The 19,948-nt window shown below is 45.3% G+C and overlaps 1 long non-coding RNA gene across 2 annotated transcripts in view; it reads right to left on the bottom strand.

The window, feature by feature from the left end:
* Positions 1-802: 802 nt before the first annotated feature.
* Positions 803-19,948, bottom strand: part of LOC129385292 (uncharacterized) — a 76,990-nt gene continuing 57,844 nt past the window's right edge. The window contains exons 2-4 of one of the 2 annotated variants that reach the window (XR_008612873.1): positions 10,707-10,754; positions 1,406-1,585; positions 803-1,030 (exon numbers count right to left, since the gene is read on the bottom strand). This is a non-coding gene — a long non-coding RNA (uncharacterized lncRNA). Of the gene's footprint in view, positions 1,031-1,405; positions 1,586-10,706; positions 11,459-19,948 lie in introns of those variants that run through there. The other variant, XR_008612872.1, reaches the window with a different exon arrangement.

The raw sequence follows: 19,948 nt of genomic DNA on the forward strand, positions 1-19,948 counted from the left end.
GCGGCGGGGAAGGTGACCGACGACGGCGCGGGGATGTCGAACGGCGCAGTTGGATCGGCGGTGCGCTCGGAGACAGGGGATTCATTGTGCGATTGCTACGACCGCTGTTGCCGCAGAGGATGGACTCCAAATGGCGCGGGCGCGTCTTCGTGCACACGAGCTGTGTACGCCAAAAAACGTGGCGCTCGTTGCGGGCGGCGGCGACAAAAGTGCACTTCCTGCTGTGAAAAAGTTTATAGAGGACACCAACATTTCGGAAAAATATTAAGTTTCAGATGATCCGAATACGCTAAATGTGTAACATAAATGTTGTTTGTGGTTCATAACTGGTTTATGTGGTGATCGCAACTTTTACGCATTATGTATAATTCTGTTCTGTACTTGCAGTGTGCTACATGTGTTGTGTGTTTTGGCTGTTCGAAATAGCTGACTTGATATACGCGTACGTGTACTGAACTCATTCACAAAACTTTGCGGTTCATGTGCTGTTGGACTATATATTTTTTTATTCATCCAGTGTTCTACTGAGTGTGTTATTTTGTGTGGTTATTCTCCCTTTTTACGCAAATTGGTTTCCTTTGCCAAGTGACAAGGAGTAGCCGGTGCCACCATAAAGACGCCAACCTCTCCTAATATTCACTTCAATAAAAAGAAAGTGCGCAACATGTCCTCGGAAACCGCAGGCGTAGCAGACGGGGAGGTCACGGTTGAAACTAAATGGAGCAGGTACGCGTGGCGCCGGGTATATGTAAGCCGAGAAAGCGACCCACCCGGCAGCCAGTAGCAAAACAAACACACCAAACCTAGGAAACTACTCAAAAAAGAGGTTCGTTTTAATAAAACGGATCATCAGTCGGATGGCATCTGTTTGCGCATTGGTAGCTGTGCTCAAAAGCGTTCACCTTTGGATCTTCGGAATAAAAAGTTCCTCGTTGTAGTAAACAAGTTCGTTCTTCAGGATAAAAGGTGTAGTAGTAATCCCCCCTGCTTCTCGTTGACCATTTTGGCGGTTGAATGCACTGTGATGTCGCTGTAATAAAAAGTAAATTTTTTGCTCGTCGTGCTCAAATAATAAATATTCCTCAAAATATCTTGAATGATTTGTTGAATTTTAGAAACTGTATTCGCCACGAATGTTTCCCTTATTTTTGTTCTGTGATCCAGCATAAGAACACAGAGGAGTCAGTCAAAAGCTTGGTGGTTATAGAAACATTAAATAGGATGTTATTACTATATTTGGCTACGCTGGCAGCAACTAGTGTTCCCATCAGCTCAAGGATTCGTAGTGTCAATTTCTTGTTGGGTGCAACTCTGGATGCAGAGTGCAGAAAAATGTCCTAATTGCTCCATACTCTTTTTTTGAAGAGGACGTAGGCTACAGCAAATTTACGCGTTTTGTACTTACGTGCGCAGGTCTTTAGGCAGTCCGTAAGCCTCTTATAAACATTTGCGTGCTTGCAAGGCGTATAGGATATTTGTTTGCATTTTCGCTCTGTTGAGTTGTAATAATAACGCCGTTCCTCTGGGCGTTTACAGGTAAAATTACCAAATCTTGGAGTTCCGCATTTATTGGGTGGACGTCCTTCTGGCAGAAATACGAAGTGGGAAAAGAATGAGTGTTGCACCAATCGCTTCACTCTGGAGTTCAATTGGGGTTCAAATGTGAACATAGTCAATTATCAGATAAACATCTCCAGTAAACACGACCGAACAATAAATTTAATGAACTAATTAGCTTTATTGACGCGGAGTTTCGTTTTGAAGTAAGAACCACCTCCGAAAACTGTTGATTAACTTTAGTGGCGAACAGCGAAAAGGAATTCACATGCAGGCGTAAAGTGCCTTGCGTAAGTTCCCCGGCATCGCCAGCTATGAGGATGCCGCTCTTGCTGCCGGCGATGCGGCACTGGTAAAGTGCGGATCATTCCAGTGAAGGCCTTAAATCATCAAGAATGCATTTTCCCTCTTGCCACCATTAGACTGGCGTTCTTCACTAAACCTGCGATTATAGCTCATACGTAGCACAGTTAACCATGACTTACTAAATACTCCCTTATTTGCAGAAAAGTCGCCGTCTCTCGCGAATGGTCAAGCATCGATTGCGATAGCAAATTAGTAGACAGCTTTACGAAGTAAGGACATTAGTATTATCAGCCGTATCAGCTTGTAAAGATTCGCTTACTAACTAAATTACCAAGCATAGCCTCACGGGCGCACAGACAACCATGAACACACCTCACTCGAAGGGCGCGATCACTAGCTTTCAAAACGATGCCGTTGGGAAGCGTGGCAATAACAGCGAGCTAATTGACCTTCGTGCTGCCTCTCACTTCGACGCGAACTAAGCGGTGAGAACACAGCGAACATGAACGTAGCAGCCTTCGACGCCCATACACTCTGTCCCCATCGCAGATCGCTTTCATGACAGGGCCACACGGCCGCGCTCAGCCGCGCCACACGTACCGCCGGAGTAGAACGCCTCCTCTTCTACCCCCTCTCCGCCTTTTTTCCTTGCACGCGCGAGAACGAGTCACCATCCTCGGCTCAACCTCGCGTGCTTTCACTCTCACACACAACATACGACGCGCGGCCGCGATGTTATCGCACTGGTATACTTTACGCGGAACATCACGGTGACGGCGGAGCCTGGAATGTCCATACAGGTGGTACAGCAATAATAACTCAACGGGCATGTGACAGGTATGTGACATGCTTAATACAGTCGCGTGCGCGACATTCCACAATTCCGTACTTTAACCATTTCACACTTTTAAAAAAGTTTGCACCCTTTGCGCTTATGTTGTCTTAGAACAATAATTGTCATCTTCCCTACTTGCGTTTCCATTCTCGAAAACTCTGCGCTCACTACCTTGCTCTCGAGAATGCTATGTCACGCTGATGATGTGCTGTCGTTCATGGCCTGGCAGTACTTTGCGCACAGCGTTAAAGAAAGTAGTGCGGACAAGATAACGATTATTGTTGTGGCACAAGATGAACGCCTGAGGGTGCAAGCTTTGTTTAAGGCTGTAAGACGTGACGCACCCCCAGCGTCGCGTTTTCCTCAAAGACATCATAAAATGACCACAACTGTCTATTAATGGTTGCGCGGAAATGAAAACGAAATGATACGGATAAAGCATATGCTCTCTTGGTGCGGTCTTCACAACCGTACCTGACAACAGGAATGTCAACAGGAACACGGCAGGACAGAAACACGGGTACATACTCCTACGTCAGTGATGCTGAAAGGGTTAAGTGTGTATTGAACCACATCAGTTTGATTTTATGGAGCCACACTTTACTTCAGGGCGAAAAGGTTTAGAGAGAATCTGGTGATGTGACATAAGCGCTGCAAAGCATCATATGCCACTTTTCCCGCTTTTCTTCTTCTTCTACTTTTTCGTCTACTTAATAATAATAATAATAATAATAATAATAATAATAATAATATTATTATTATTATTATTATTATTATTATTATTATTATTATTATTATTATTATTATTATTATTATTATTATTATTATTATTATTATTGTTATTATTATTATTATTATTATTATTATTAAGGAACACAATGTGCACGTACATTTTGTAATGCGTAGGTCACTAAGGCGTTCGATGAGCATTGGTAAACCCTAGCTTTCGGCCCGTTTACAGGCGTTATGTGAAAAGTTTTAAGAGCTTCTCTACTTCCCTCGGGGAAACACAAACAGCAGATATATTATATTTTGTACAAAAGGTGGCCACTCTGGATGACGCGTAGGAAAAGCTCAATATGCGTATATTAAATGTGGGAATTCAGAATTATTACCTAGTACTCGCCGTTTTCCCCCTTTTTATGACATGTACAAGGTATGTAGTTGTTTTTCCCAGGTCTCATCGGTAAACTATGCCAGGCATGGTTGTTATATCTTTTGAAGTAGCAAGCATACTGGGGAGTAAGAGGCGATATATCTTTACATGTTAACGCAATTAGAGCCTTTGTAGAAAGTGACTTATTCAAGTGCAGCAGGGTGTCATACAGCCGTTATTAGCAATGGTTCAAAAACTCTAAAGCAACTCCACAACATGCCAATTTTCAATTCAGTGAATATAGGGGGAGTCTTAAGTGGAATGCGTGGCCAAGCTTTCAGGTTGCTGGTTTAAATAGAAACGTTGTAAAGGAATTCTGACTCCCGAATTTTTCGAGCAAAGGTTGCTTTGGCTCACAAATGGCGTTATCGTGGCCACGTAAAAAAAAAAGGTCCAGTTGCTCCCAGAGCAGAGCAGCTGCGGAAAAGGGTGGTTCAATTAGATGTCCAGTCATTATCAAGGATTCCAGCTGCATAGACGCGCGCAACCAGTCAGAAGCGCTTCGCTACCGCCAGGGAGGGAAAGGGCAGAAAATGATATCGCGCGCGCTGCGCCGGTTTCCTTTCCGATCAGTTCAGTCTCTGAAAACGGATGGGACGCCGACACGATGTGCGTTCCTCCAAGGAACAGGCAGCATTCGACAAGCTGCGGCGAGAACTCGCCCGTGAAAGGTCTCGGCGTCGGTGCACCAACCCAGTCGTTTGAGCCGCCCGAGTCCAGGCCATCCGACAGCAATGAGAAGAGGATCCTGAGCTGAGGGACCGGGAGGCCGAAGCCATCCGGCGCTGTCACCTGTGAGCTACTTAACTGTGATGAAGGTCAGGTGCACGCAGGACAAGTCTCGCTTACCCCCATTTCCCGGTAGGGGAATGATTGGTCATTTTCTTTCTCTGTTTTCCTGTATTACGACGCTCTTAGTAGATTTAATCGATGTCATCGGTGAAAGAGACTATATAAGCGCCTTGTTATGATTTGGCAAAAATAAGGGGTAGATCGTGGGCGATGTGTAGCCAAATTTTAAATAGTGTGTGTATTATTTACGTATTTTGCAATAAATTGCGTCTGCAAGTGCTCCAGAACGCTATGAATGTGTTTTACAAACAGCACGAAATTTAGCGAGTTGTCCTAGAAAAAGTGCAACTGCCACGGACGTAAAATTTAGCGAACTTGAGGGCAAGCTTACGGAATATACGTGTGCGTAGGTAACTTTGGCTGTATCAAATAGGACCTTTCTAAAAAAAGAAAAAAGAAGCTGGTTGAAAGTTCAAAACGTCTGAGATCAACTATGCTTCCCAATCTCCTGAAGTACAGGTAACGTACACCAGGAACATCATTCGTGGAAAGGAGGGTCACAGTAAGTGAAATGTGTGACAAAAGTTTCACGCTCCTGGCTTAATTAGAAGTGCCCGAAATAAATACAGAATCTCGTTTCTTTGCTATCTTCTAGCATTATATGAGGTTCGCCTAGTGCCTTCAGTTAACTGAAACAGGAAGTTTTTTTACGTTTGGTGAGAATAAGCGCAAGGTGATCGGTGACGCATAAGCTTAAAAATGAGGGGTGAATTGAGTTGATGTCAATAGTATACGTATGCAAGCACTCTGAAGCTCTAAAGGAACCCTCGCCAAGTTTGTTCATTTGGAAGAGACAAGCAGAAAGCATACAATCGATCGTATCTACAAAGCATTACACTGCTGCGCTTCCGACCCACCTACCGCAAGAACAGCTTAAATTCCAATCGAAACGCCGCGTGCTTTACTTTTGGAGGGCGCTGCGCTCCCATCCCGAGAGTCGAGGTCAGACGCACCAGTGCGCCTACGTATTTCGCATTGCTGAAACGTCACTCACCATGACACGTGACTTCGATAATTATACAAGGCTACAGCAATTATTTGTTTGATGGGTTGCATGACTAGCCGATTAAGTGATTTGAGTAATAATAAAACCTACACACCCAATTTCTGCGAGTCTGTTCTTTTTTTTTTACTACAAGCCGTTGCAAAATGATCTCTAAGCTGGCGCGTAGTGACGTAGTCGACGTCACATCACGTGAGCATTCGTTCAGGGGGTAATGGCTGGGTCCGGCCCGGTTGACGTCTGACGCGCCCTTCCTCCTCTCCGCTCCAGCCATGCTGCACCTGTGCTACCGCGTACTCCCGTGCCCGCGGCGCCCTTCCTCTCTCGTGACGTCAAATGCCTCCTCTTCTTTCATCTGCATCGGACTCAATTTCCCCTTCCCTCTTTTGCGGTCAGACAAAATACAAGGAAACGCTCTCATTGGCATGAGCGCTCAAATGTTAACGCATTAAAACATTCACCGACGATTACGATATTCTCTATAGCACAGCTCTACACCGTTTTGATTTAGCAATGTAGTGACCCTTTTCGCGGCGATCGCGTGGGCGCTGCCATATTTGATCACGTGGAGACGCATCCATTGCTTGCCTCAACTGTTGCCGTTGCCTCCGTGTTTACAATGGATGTATACGACGCCGGTGCGGCTCGGCAAACCTGCTTCAGGAGATATCGCACATGGTGACTGGGTGGACGACACGAAGCTTTGGTCACAGCTTGAGAGATCACGCAAGCTTTCAGAGCTGATTAAGCTATGTTTAAACGGCGCGAGCATATGGTGCTTGTTCCAAAAACTGGGACATATATGCATTCCAATCGTATCCCTATTTTCGCAGCCAACTACTGCACAGGCTTTCAATCCACATGATTCAATACAGCACGGTTGGAGCACAGGACGTTAGCGAAAATTCATTTGCATTTCCGACAGCTGATCGCACAGAAGCAAGGTGGAAGCGGTAATGGCTTCGCATTCGCGCGCTGCAGCAGATGCCACGTGAGGCGTGTCACCGAAAGCGCCATCTAATTTCTCTAGAACTAACTGCTCCGCGAACAGGGTAAATTGCAGGCGTGGACAATCTGTCTCGTGCGGCACGTTGCAAACGGAGCGAAGCGTGGCGCATCTGCCTCGCAAATCCGGAGATCGCGAGAGGCAGCGCGTGTCTAGAGTGAGCGTGGGCGGCGCGTGGGCGCGATTCGCGGCAGCCGCCGCCGCAGACATACCTAACGGTCGAAGCGCGCTACTCAGGTGCCATCTCGTAGCTATAGTCGCCGCACTACAATTTTCTTCCTCACTTATTCGCTCCACCCTTCTCCGCCACTTTTCTCCTAGCGCCTTTCATCCAACACTGAGCTCGTCTGCTCTTCCATCCTTTGCTGTGTCTGTTCGCTCGGTTAGGCCGACGTCGCCGCTCGCTGCAGAAGGCCTTACCCGTGACATATTCGTGAGGTGACCTTCCGGATACGGTATGGGGTAACCTTGTGAAGGATTTTCGCCTGCGGAGGCTGGACGGGTCATGTAGAGACAGTGCCTATATTAATAGTGAAGCTCGATCACCTCATGAAATCATGGGCTCGCTACATTTAAAAAATTTCTGTCACTGCTATTAATAAACCAAATTGAAAAATTGTTATTGTAGAACGCTCTCTAGATTGCACGCAACAACTTCCAGCATATAACCAAAATTTGCCATAGGGTCTGGTGAGGGGCGCTTTCAGATTCTTTCGCAAGAATGGCCAAAAATTCAGCCAGTTTCTTTGGCTTAACCACGAATGCCACCAAAATGTGCTTTATTGACAATGGGTGGAACGCTATAGAAAATTTCTGTGCGAAGTTCAGTGCATCTCAATCATATGCAGCATTTGTGAAAAAAAAATTTTATTAAAGTGGTAGAAAGTGTCACAAGGCCGCTATTAGCTACGTTTAGCTATGGACCGACTTAACTCTAATTTACGACAGGTTTACATTAGAACATGCCTTATACCACGTTCGTAGTAGGATTTTCTGGTTTCCTTCGTGAATAATGCAATAAAATTAGGCACAGACACTCAAGACTGCTAACATGTGTGAATACTAAAGCATTAAAGTTGCTATCGTGAAATGCTTTGGATTGATGTAATCGGAAGTACAAGTGACGCGCGGGAAGCAGCGCACTAATTTTATACACTCAAGACGTGGCGCCACCTCATCCCCATTAACTGCGCCGTCACGTGCCCAGTGACGCACACATTAGTCACAGCGTTAGTCAGCCACAACCATGAAGCTGCCGTGACTACGGGGAAGCGTGCTCGTCGCGCACGGCTCTGTTTCGATTCCCCACCCAGACCAAAGTTTACCAAAGTTTCCTTTCGAAGTCATTCCTTTCCTTGATTTCCGTTTCCGGGAACCTGCATAATGAATTTGACGCGCCTGTTATTCGTTGTAAACAGCGTCCACGTATCCGTGGTGGCGGCCCCTTCAATCTCTGCGTCTTTTGAGTATAGCGAGTAACTTGGATCGTGCCTTCGTTTTGCAAAACAGTACGATTTATTATAGTAGCGTCGGCACGTGGTATACCCATCACCAGCACATGTGTTTGTTTACATAGTCATTTTTCGGAGTACGCCGCTAAACTTTCCGATCTCGTCGCGGTGGGGCGCGCTGGCATATAAGACACGGCCCACTTTAGCCATCGTTGGAAACATGTTGGCGGTGAAATTCACAGCTTGGGAAATGGCCGCCATGCTAGCGAAACGTAGCACACTGCCACGCTCGCTGTTGCAGATTGCGTAGGCGGAGACCTAAGCATGGCGGCCAGATTTGTTATGCGTCAATGCGAATAGCTTCATTTTACGTAAAGGGCCCATTGACAACCAAACATAGGCCAAAAAAACAAATTTTTCGCATGTTTCCTGTGAGGTATGCGCAATACAGTGCCATACATCAGACTCAAAAGATTCTTTGCCCGCGAAGTACAGCTCCTTGTAGTTCATTTGGCATAAAAATTCGATTTCTGTACGAAACCATTCTTTGGAAAAAAATGAACCAATATGGACCACAGTGACCAATTCTAGGGTCCAAAAGTTTAGGAATGAAGAAAGATTGACGAATAAAATTTTAGCTATAAGGCCTCTCTTCAATCTGCTCATAAAGCTTCTGTTGCTTTATCAAGGGAGAAGCAAGATTTTTAGAAACACCTTTATAAAGCGTACATTCATGCCTTACAAAAGCGTTCCGGTGGTGCGAAGCCGTTGAAAAAGAAATACCCATAAATGTTTAAGCAAAGGACGTTTCGTGCGGTGTACTCAAGCAGTTTAAAAATTTTTAAGGAAACCGCTGATGGTCGAAGGCCAACCTTGGGAAAGTTGGCATGGAATGTATGTACATGAAGAGATTTGCACCCCGCCCCATTTGAATTGATATATATATATATATATATATATATATATATATCAATTTCTGATCTCTGGTTTCATATCTTACACTGGATGAATAATAATGATGGAAAGGAAGATGGTAGGTGCAGAGGAGACAGATTGCAAAGGTTTCAAAAAAAAAAAGGAAGGGAGGACAGCGGGATCCGGGGAGTATCACAATCCCATGGATAGGCTGCTCGAGCGTAGGACCTAGAATAGCGCCATGAAAGACGTCTTGTGTGACCACCGTATTGTGTGTGGAGACAAGTGCGCTCCAAAAGTGGCCAGTCGTCGAGACGGACGAAGCGGCTGCTGGCGACCACGATACGGTTGCTGCTGTAGCGAGGACAGCACGACACGTGTCACGACGGTGACCTCGTGGCGCCGCAGTGTTTGCAGGTGTGCAGCACTCTTGTTCATTTCTACGCAGAAAGGACTTGATTTAGTGAAAGCCAAGACACTATCAGCAAAGGACTGTTGTGTGGGTATGAGGTAGTCCAAATGGGACAAGTAGATTCTCGGATTCTGGGACAAGTCTCGAAAAACGGATGGGACGCCGACACGCTGAGCGTTCCTCGAAGGAACAGGCAGCATTCGACGAGCGGCTGTGAGGTATGAGCGGGTATGAGGTAGTATAAGAAGGGAAAAGTACATGAAGTGAGGGGTCGCTTCGAAAGGCACAGATTTGACGGAACCTTTGTGTGCTCTATATTGAATGTATAATCCTTCACAAGCAGCATGAGAAGTTTACCTGCTGCATAGTTTTTTGGCAGTGGTACGGGCTCCCATTATTCCCCCGCGACTTGAAAGCCACTCCATCATGACACCATGCCCCTTGCTGGGTTGGGTTATGCAGGAACTCTTATGCTTCTAACGCTAGTTGGTCGTCACACCTTAATTATTACATTCCCAAAGCGTACGGTGCGTAGCAATCAACGCAGGGCTGCCTTGGAATAACTGAAGATGCTGTACTCACGAATCAAAGCTGTCCTAGAAAGAAGTTCAAGCTCTGCAAGAATTAGCATTCTCCAGGGCGTTGTCTCAAACATTACACTACTGATTTCTGCACGGAAGATCACTGATCCCGCCAACTTGACCTGAATAGTGAGAACATGAGTTTAACGGAAAATGTGGTCTTTGTGAGCCCCCTGCCACAGTACTAAAGCAGCCTCATTCTTTAGGAACGAAGGAACACGGACACGAAGAGATGACACAAGAGCTGTAGATGTTAGCTCATAAAAAAGAAGTTCAAGAACTAGTAATTTACTGCAGAAGAATAGTGAACGGGGCCGTTGGAATCAGCTCATTGTGAATTCGTCCGCATTATTCTTCGTGCTGATATTGCATCGACGCGCAGCTACAGAATGAACGCTTTGAATCTCACTGAATTTGCTATTCTTGTACATCACAATGCTTCCTTTCACGTCACAGTGCCACACTTGTTTCATGTTTTACTCCAAAACTTTCATATACACATTCATATACACGCATTATTTGTATAACTTAGTTGAGGGAAACACATTAGGATTAGACAAGACGGAAAAATGTAGAACTGAAGTGATCCTACAGCTGACTTATTATTTATGTATAAAATGTGCACAGCTTACTTTGCTTGGATTCCACGCCAACGCTGACCAAATATAGGACTGTTATTCCTGTAAAATTCAATTGCCAATGTCACCAACTTACCAAAAAGCACTTTCCAGCATAAAAAGTTAAGTACGCCAAAAATGCTGTATATACAGAACACTTTACCACAGGTAGCAAATACAAGCATTAAAGTTGTACGACAAAACATATAATAAGATCAAGGACAACATGCTTTTGAAGCGTTCGAGCAGAATCAAGTGCATAGCAAAAAAAAAAATGTACCCAGGATTGGGTGATTGAGTGTTAACTGTCGCCTCATATTTATTTTTTTCCTTTTCTGGAGATCATAGTACAACGGCCCTGCCCCGTGTCATTCTATGGAGCCATTTCACGAGAGATAATATAGGCTGCAAAAAAAAAAAAGTCAGCTAATTTTATCACACCACCGTTTATTCACGTGTTTTAAAGGTAGGCATAGTGCTCATCTATTTCTTTTCTTAGAAAAAAACATTTACCCATGGGTTTCTTGGCATATTGCACTGATATGCGGTCCCCAGTCAAGCTTCTTTTCTAGCTCGACGCCGAGGTACTTTATTTGAGTACACTAAGTTCCATTTGTTCTCTTAAGCGTACACGTATGGTAAAATGTTAGTTTCTTGTTGATAAATGTTATGGGCTGGTTTTAGCTGCATTTAACTTCATATTTTATTTTTCATAGCACTCATGTTTACTGTGGGCTGATTGCTTAAGTTTTCTATGCACCTCACGATTTTTCACCACTGCGTAAATAACAGAACCATCAGCAAATGATAATAATGTTAAGTGTGATGATATAGTGTGGGGTTTAGCGGAGCAACGGGAACTTTGGACAATGAGTGTCGAAATGGTAATCGCGAGTTTTCAATGCAGCAAAAAATGGCGAAGGCGAAATTTAATATTGCTGCACAGAGGCCTGAATAACAGTCGATGTGCATTGCGCAACATATATATTTGATAATATTACGCTAACGACTATTGAAGTGTTCTAGTAACATAAAAATATGCAACGAATGGATGATGTACTAAGCTGTGTAGGTGCGAATAGCACTTAAGCCTCATCCTGGCCTTTCAACGCAAGGGACTCGAGGCACGTGCTAAAGAGAAGGCCACTTTCGCAGCAGTAGCTTCCGGTGACGAGTCGTGCTACAAATTTCTTGGGTTGACAAAACATATTCCAAGTCTTTTAAAAGAAACCTAAAACTGTCTTCAGCTCACAAGACAGTTCTGCGCTAAGACGCAACACTGAATGGAGTGGGATATCCTGTCGGTAAGCCACAGGAAACTGCCTTTCCCTTTTAACCTTCTCCTTCTAGACGCTCCAGCAAGCTGTGGAGGATGGTCAGCTTCTGACCACAGCTACCACGGACGTGTGGTTCACGAACACTCGCAGGTAGTTGTGTGTGTCACATGCATGTCCTATATTCTTTGACGACAGAAGACATTCATTCGTTAAGACTTTGTTGGTGATGACCAATTCCTTAGATGTGCCTTAATTACGCTCAGCTCATTAACTGTTTCTACATTCCGCATACCTCGTGACTATGTTAATGATGACGCATTTCCGAAATTCGGCCCAATTATTTAGGGATTATTAGGTATGTCACCGTCCCACATACGTTGCCAGGGGATTCTCAGTTTTCTGCGCAAGAAAGGCGTCAAGCCACTGCCATCAATATCTATGGAAAGCTTGCCAGCTTCCTATGCTATGGATGTAGTGATTTTCTCTGTCAGCATGTCACCCTTGACGCTTCAATGTCCAGGCATCCAGCATATTATGACATGCTGGTTAGGTCTATATGTAGCACAGAGCATTCAAGAAAAGTTATTGAGTACAGACTGATTGTGTTTACGAGTGACACTAAAGGCCAAACTACACGTACCCGTGCCGTAGCACGAGTGCTCACACCCACGCGCCTCATTCATGCGCGGATGGTACAGCACCGATCGTACGCGTTGAAGTGCGGCGCAAGCACAGTTATCAAATAATTTACGCTCGCTAAGCGATACCTTTGTTCAACATCGCGGCGCGCATGGCTCCCGCTGCAGCGTGAATTCTTGTGACAGTTACCTTCTTACTGGACCAAAGCTTTCCACAAATCTCGATTCTTGCTCATTCATCTCGACGGAAGAGGTCACCTGTTGGGCCACCACTGTTTCTACACGGAGCGTTCACTTGCCAAGGCTGGCAACGTGACGTAATGCCCCCTGCTATAGCTTTTGCTTTCTCCACGGCGTCCGAATATCAACAACACGATGGTCGGTAATGGATTGTTTTGGCTTGGGGAAGTCTGGCACGAGGCACCAGACGGCACCCGGCCTTCTGAGGTCTTCCTTGCATTTGCTTTGCCGTACGTTAAACTAAATATCTTGAAGGGACGCATACTGAAATGTCAGGCAAATGCAATTGCGTTTAACGTACGTAAAGCGACGAACGCTATAACAAAGTTTCCCTTCTCCATACAAATACCCCTGCTCTGAGGCGGAATCTTATAACGGTTCGGAATGGTCAGAAGTCACTGATCAGAAGTGTGCCTGCGTCATCGGCTGTGAGAGAATGCGGGGCGGCATTGGAAGTTATGAACACATCATGCATCTGTCAACCATTTTCAAAGCGAAGCCGTCGTCGGCTAAGAGCAGAACCGGCGACGAGGTAGTTTCCTTTGAGTTCTGTTGCTGTGGCTTGGCTGTTCGCTTGCGATCCTGGCCGTGTGCGCCGGCCGTGCGACCTCCGAAACACGCGTGCGTTGGCTGCTTCGAAGGGTTTCACTCGCTCTCATCGTCTGCTTGGCTTTACACTTTTGGTGTCGACTAGGGCTAGAAGTGCGTTACGCAATGGTAGTGGTGACGGAATGTTCTTCGCACCTCCCCTGTCGTCTTTCTATAAAGCAGACCTTTCGCAGGCTGCACTACGACTGGTGGAGACACAGGTGCAACCGTAGTAGTGGTTATTCCACGCAGAGGAAGGAATTGTGCGCTGCGGTTCATTGCCACCAGCCTGCAGTTCTGTCGGAAGCGAAGTAATCGGCATGATCTAGATCTAGGTTGCCGACACTGTCCACGATGTTGCTCTCGCAATGACTGTTTTGACCGGCAGAAAGGGTAAGTCGGCTTTCATGTGACCCCTGTTGTCGAAACCAATGCCAACGAGATATTTGCAAGAGGAGATCGAATTCCCTGTGCTATCGACAGCGTCCATAGATCGTACATCGCCATTCAGGACTCAGAAGGGTTTAGCACCAGCTACTCCAGTGTTTATTTGGTTCGGCTGATAAAGCTACAAAATCTGGACGGTGTTGCGACTAGGGGTCCGAAGATGTAGAATATGATTTCCTCGCGGAGGAGTAAGGGGACGTGAGGCTGAGTCTGATATCCAGGATGTTTTACACACAAGCTTATATTACCTATTTACAAGAAGTTCAATGTAGTACAGCAAAATAAATTCATGAAGAAGTTCTAGCAGCCAATCACTCCAGGCGTCTGTCGATCTTTTTATCCTCCGGGTGTTCATTGTTCAGTCGCCTCGCCCAATCAGGCGTCAGGAGACTAATACATTAGGTCCCACCAATGCGGAGGTTTGTTGGCTTTTCCTTCCAAAGGGATCTTTGTCGGAAACACACGCGCATCACTGGGCACAAACAGGGGATGGAGGATAGCACACTGACCCCGTCTTCAGTGTGGACGCGCCAGTTCGGTCGGGTGACAGGTGAAGGACCGTCACCTAGCTAGTTGCCCAAACGTCTCCTGACAGATACACTCCACTGGTGGCCATAAATAATTCCATTTGAGAACAATTCTGACGAGGCCGCCGGCCCATTCCCCATAATTGCGCTATCCGTGGCCGGAGGTTGTCGCGGTGTGAACGGGCAATCAGAATAACGGGGAGATTGTGTAGATCTCTGATTTGGCTGCCCTTTTGCTGTAATTCAGCAGTGTCGCACTTCCGCCCTCAATTTCACAGTACAGCGGGCACTATTAGCACCACGGTCTTTGATTTTACTTCGTTCAGGCAAGGCAGGACACCTATATCGTAATGTTTGATTTCATGTTCCATTGATTCTACCATGCGACGTGCTGTCAGGCAGATAGCTAAGATAGCAGTGGCGCAGTAGCAAGCGAGTAATGTCCGAGCCGTATAATTAAAAATAACTTATGGGTTTTAATGTGCCAAAGCCACTTTCTTATTATGAGGCACACCGTAGTGGACGATTCCGGAAATTTGGACTACCTGGAGTTCTTTAACCTGCACCTAAATCTAAGTACAGGGGTGTTTTCGCATTTTGCCCCCATCAAAATGCGGCCGTTGTTGCCGGGATTCGATCCCGCGATCTTGTGCTTAGCAGCCCGACACCATAGCCACTGCGCTGTCCAAGCAGATGACGAAGGGCGAAAAAAAAGAAGGAAAATTGATATAGTCTGTTAGTAATGGCGGCCCCAAGAACAAGTCCACAGTTTCGCTGCGCTCGCTACTTAGGAAGTGCTGGCGGTGCTTTCCTCGTTTGTGCATCGTGCAAGCTCCGGGTAGCAGGCAACATAGCGCTGCGCTCTGCCAACTCACGCTTTCGATACCGCCTGTCGCCTGAGAATGAAAAAGAAAGAAAGAAATTACTTCCAGCATTGCGTAAATGCCCCGAACCGCACGTTTATACTTTAAACGTCGCCATATTCCATTTATTTTTATGTTATGTTTAGTTAGAGAGCGGAAACAATGCGCAGATCTTTGAGCAGTGCCAAATTTGATGACGCGAAGTTCAGAGGTGACACCCTCTCGTCCACTGGCCGCGTCCTCCCCTTCTTCCACCTTCGGCTTGGGAACAGCATTGACGCAAGCGCCGAAGTGAACCATTCGCGTTACAAAGCGTTATAAGATTCCGCCCCTGGCTGCATCACAAAAATGCGAAACTATGTCGACCAAAGAGAAAATGTGATTCAAGTGGACACGCGAGGGTGGGATTCTTCTTGGTTCAAACCGCCATCACTCGCGAGGCGCAGCAAACGCAAGGGGTGTGGGCATGAGAATTCGCGCGCGGGTAAGCGTACATCTAGTCTGGCCTTAACGATATTCACGGCGCTTAAGTTGTCTGTGAATACACTTGACTTATGCAGTTCACAACCTGTGTTCTACAACCCACAATACTTCATAAGCCTCTGACGTAAAGACTGTGGTTTCCAGGTTCAGGATCCCGATAAGGATGGACCGACGGTAGCGTAAGACACGCCAGCCGGCATTTTGAGGCATCATTGTAAGACTCTGGACAAGAGCCCTTTGACTGGAGCTCGAGGAACCAAATGTTTCCTGGAGCATGTTTCGCGATTTCGACAAATGACGTGTCACATTCTGTCTGCAGACACGGCAAGCATATTGATTTCTTAATTTGAGTGTTAATGGCAAGTGATTAGCCCCGAAGGGATCCTTGATCACGTCCTATTCCAAGTCAAGAATGGGCGAGGCAGAGCCATAGCCCGAACTATGCAAGAGTATGAGTTATGTGTGGAGATCATACATTTAGGCTCTTTTTATCAAGCAGGCATGCGCTGGAGTTCGCTGGAAAGGGTTCTATTAGTCGACATGTAGCGTCGCACGGGGAGTCTCCCAGAAGATATTATGGGTAGTAAAGTTATAATGTAATGTTGCGGGAGCTGTTCAAGAAAGGTGGTAAATGTTGCCTGGCGCAAACAGGCAACACTGCCGTTGCGTTGCCTTATTTTGTCCAAGGTTGAATTAAATAAAGCAACAAAACACAAAGGACAAGAGGAGAGGTTCAACGACTGGACTATCAACTAAGCTTTATTAGAAACGGCGTAGTCCCAGCAAGGCCAGCAGAGCATGCGCAACCACAGCGTCGCTAATCACAGAGCTTGAAAAGACAAGATATCGCATCCATCGTGACCGACGTAGAAATGCAAATTCTTTTTCAAGCAAGCGCACCGAGGTTGTACTAATGTAGTTGTCCCCTAATAAACTGGTTTAGTACGTTTCCAAGATTTCTCGCTCTTCTTTGCTCTTGCCCCTACCAAGAATCGTTACATTGCTGAACAAAGGATAACAGCCACATTCATTGCAATGGCGAGGCAAGTTTGCACGGTTATCTGATCCTAGGGAGGAGTGGTGCTCACGCAGGCGGTCATTAATACATCGACCGGTTTGGCCTATGTAAACTCTTTCGCATGTGAGACGGAACTTATACACAACCCCTGTGACACATGCCGTAAAACGATTTCATGCTGAGTTGTGCAAACATGGTTCCTTGCCCTGCCTCGAGAAATGCGCCAGCACAGACCCGAAAGCTTGCAAGGGGCTGAAAACACAACACTTACTCCATGCTTGGTGGCAACCTTTTTGATGTTGTGACTCCTTATATGCACATAAGTCATGACTTCAAGTTTCCCTACGTTCAGTTGCCCCAACATCTGCCCGTTTCGTACGTTCCTTCTTTAGCCGCTGACGCAGCGATTCAGCCACGGATTTTAAAAGGGGCTGAGGGAACTTTGTGGCTACCAAACGTTGGAATTGTGCGTCAAAGCTACTTTTCATAGCGCGGTGACAGCTTCTTTCGTGTGCATTGCGGAAACAATTCATTGCAATCCCTCTTAATTTTCTGTCACCGCGCTATTAAAAGTAACTTCGACGCACAATTCCACCGTTTGGAAGCCACAGGGCTTCCAAACGTTGGAAGACATATATTTGTCTTCCTATACATGAAATAGAGAAAGACAAATAAATGTCTTCCTATATTTAAAGCCATCACCATGGTAACCTTGACCATTTTCGCGAAGAACTGTGTAAAGTTGACTGGAGTTGTGTTTATGATTCTCAGTGCGCTGACACCACGTATGAGCTGTTCATTGACACCTTTAGCATGTGTTTTCAGAAACATGTTCCATTCCGTTCACGAAAGCCTCGTGCTTCCCGAATTCTCAAACCGTTAGTCATGAATGACCTATTCCAAAAAATAAAAAATAGGCTTTTTAACCGGTTTATTAATTCCAAAGATCCTGGTGATTTCCAAACCTTTCGGTCCTTTCGTAACCGGCTTACGAAACAGGTACGTACGGCTCGTACGTCATATTTTGAAAATAGCGTTTTAACATGCCAAAATGATAGCCGTAATATCTGGCACAAGTTAAACACATTAACAGAGAACCGTGTCATACACCTGAGAAGCACATTGTCATTAACGGCGAGGAAATCTGTAATGATGCGCTTCCCGGTTGTTTTAATGATCATTTCACCAGTACATGTCACCAAACTGCCAGTCTGAGTGCCTGTCAATTTATAGATGCTCACTGCACGGAATCAATATTTTTGAACCATACAAATGAACATGAAATAACACTGCTTTTCCGTGACCTGTGTAACAGGTCACGGAAAGCAGTCCTGTGATGCTGATGGCCTGCAAATCAGGCCTGTCAGCTATGTGCTTGATATTATATCACCTGTTCTTGCTCATATCTACAATATCTGCTTCTCCCAAGGCCAATTCCCAAAAGAATGCAGGCGGCAAAGGTGCTCCCCATATTCAAAAAAGTTGATAAAACAGATATTTCTAACTACAAACCCATTTCCATACTCCCGAATTTTTCCAAAGGACCAGAGAAGATAATATTTTGTAGGTTATCCTATTTTTTTGACAAACACAACTTATTAATCCCACATGAACACGCTTTCCCCAGATTCATGTCGACATAACTAGCTCTCCTTAAACAGAAAGAACAAATCCTTGAAAATTTTGAGGCATCTTTATTAACCTTAGGTGTTTTAGTCGACTTATCTAAACCCTTCGATTCTATTGATCATAAACTTCTGATTTGTAAACTAACTTATTATAGCACCCGAGACATTGCCCTCAGCTTACTTGAATCTTACTTGACTCAGAGAAAGCAATTTGTGCAAGTACATGTTTTATCATCCAGTGTCCTTCCTGTTCATATAGGTGCCCCACAAGGAAGCATCTTGGGCCCTCTTTTGTTCAATATTTTCATCAACGACTCTATTAACATTGATTCTGGCATAATTTACATTATGTATGCCAATCTCGCCACACTTCTTTTTTTCGTCCAAATCCCGGGATGACCTGGTCTTAAGTGCTAACAGTGTGCTCTTTAACGTACACCAGTGGTCCCTCAAAAACGGTCTAAAAATCAACTCCGCAAAAACCAAAGCCTTGCTTTTTCATCCGAAAAATATGAACGTCGTGCTACCTGGAGATATTGTGCTTAACTTCGGTACTATTGAAGTTGTACAATCAATCAAATGTCTGGGTGTGCACTTTGATCATGATATGACATGGCGCTCTCATGTAGATTTCTTCACCGGTAAACTGTCACAGGTGTTGGGTGTTGTCCATTCCTTTAGGTACCTGCCGCAATCCGTGAAATTGCTGATTTATAACTCATATTTTTTCAGTCACCTAAATTACTGCTGCCCCGTATGGGGGAAAACTTCAGCCACAAATATTCACAAGCTGTTTGTTACCCAGAAAAAATTTCTTCCTGTCATTTGTAATGAGCCTCGTGATTTTCATTCCGCTCCTCTTTTCAGCGCGCTTACAACCTTTAAATTGCCTGCCCTAATAAACCTACGCTTGTCAGCGTACAGAAGATATGACAAAAATATTGGCGCCCTCAGCTCTCTCGCTAATCTCAAAAAACGAGAAACCCCTTACAGAACTCGAGCTCCTGAGACTTGGTGTGTTCCTTAAGTTCGTACCAATTATGGCCAGCAAATGTTATCCCACTGGCTGCCCAGTTTACTCAATGATCTCACTAGATGCTGTAGCGATGTGCTCACTTGTTCCGCAAAAAATCTCCGTGGAGTGTTTCTACGATCTTGACTGTGTACGGTTGTACTTTGCGAATTTTTCCCTAGTGTTTTTGCTTTTTTTTCTTTTTTCTCCTCTTTATTTCCTTAACACGTTTCCCACCTGCCCCGCTGCTGCCATTGTAAACGGAACCTGGGGCCAGTCAAGCTGCTTTCTCTGCAGCCTTTTCCTCCTTGTTCTTCCGCGCCAGCCATGTACCTCCTTGCTTGTGGAAACAAAAAAAAAATATTATGCCGTTCGAAACGATACATTCTGAATGACGTCAGCAAGCATTAAATTTCCCATGTGATTGGAGAGGAAATGAGAGTCTAACTGGAAGTACGCGGATAATGTTTGTTTTCTTTCAAGTAAAAACAAACAAAACCCTTTCTAGAAACTTGCATTGAAAAGAAAAAAGAAAA

Source organism: Dermacentor andersoni, chromosome 7 (genome assembly GCF_023375885.2).
Source record: "Dermacentor andersoni chromosome 7, qqDerAnde1_hic_scaffold, whole genome shotgun sequence".
Taxonomy (NCBI): Eukaryota; Metazoa; Arthropoda; class Arachnida; order Ixodida; family Ixodidae; genus Dermacentor; species Dermacentor andersoni.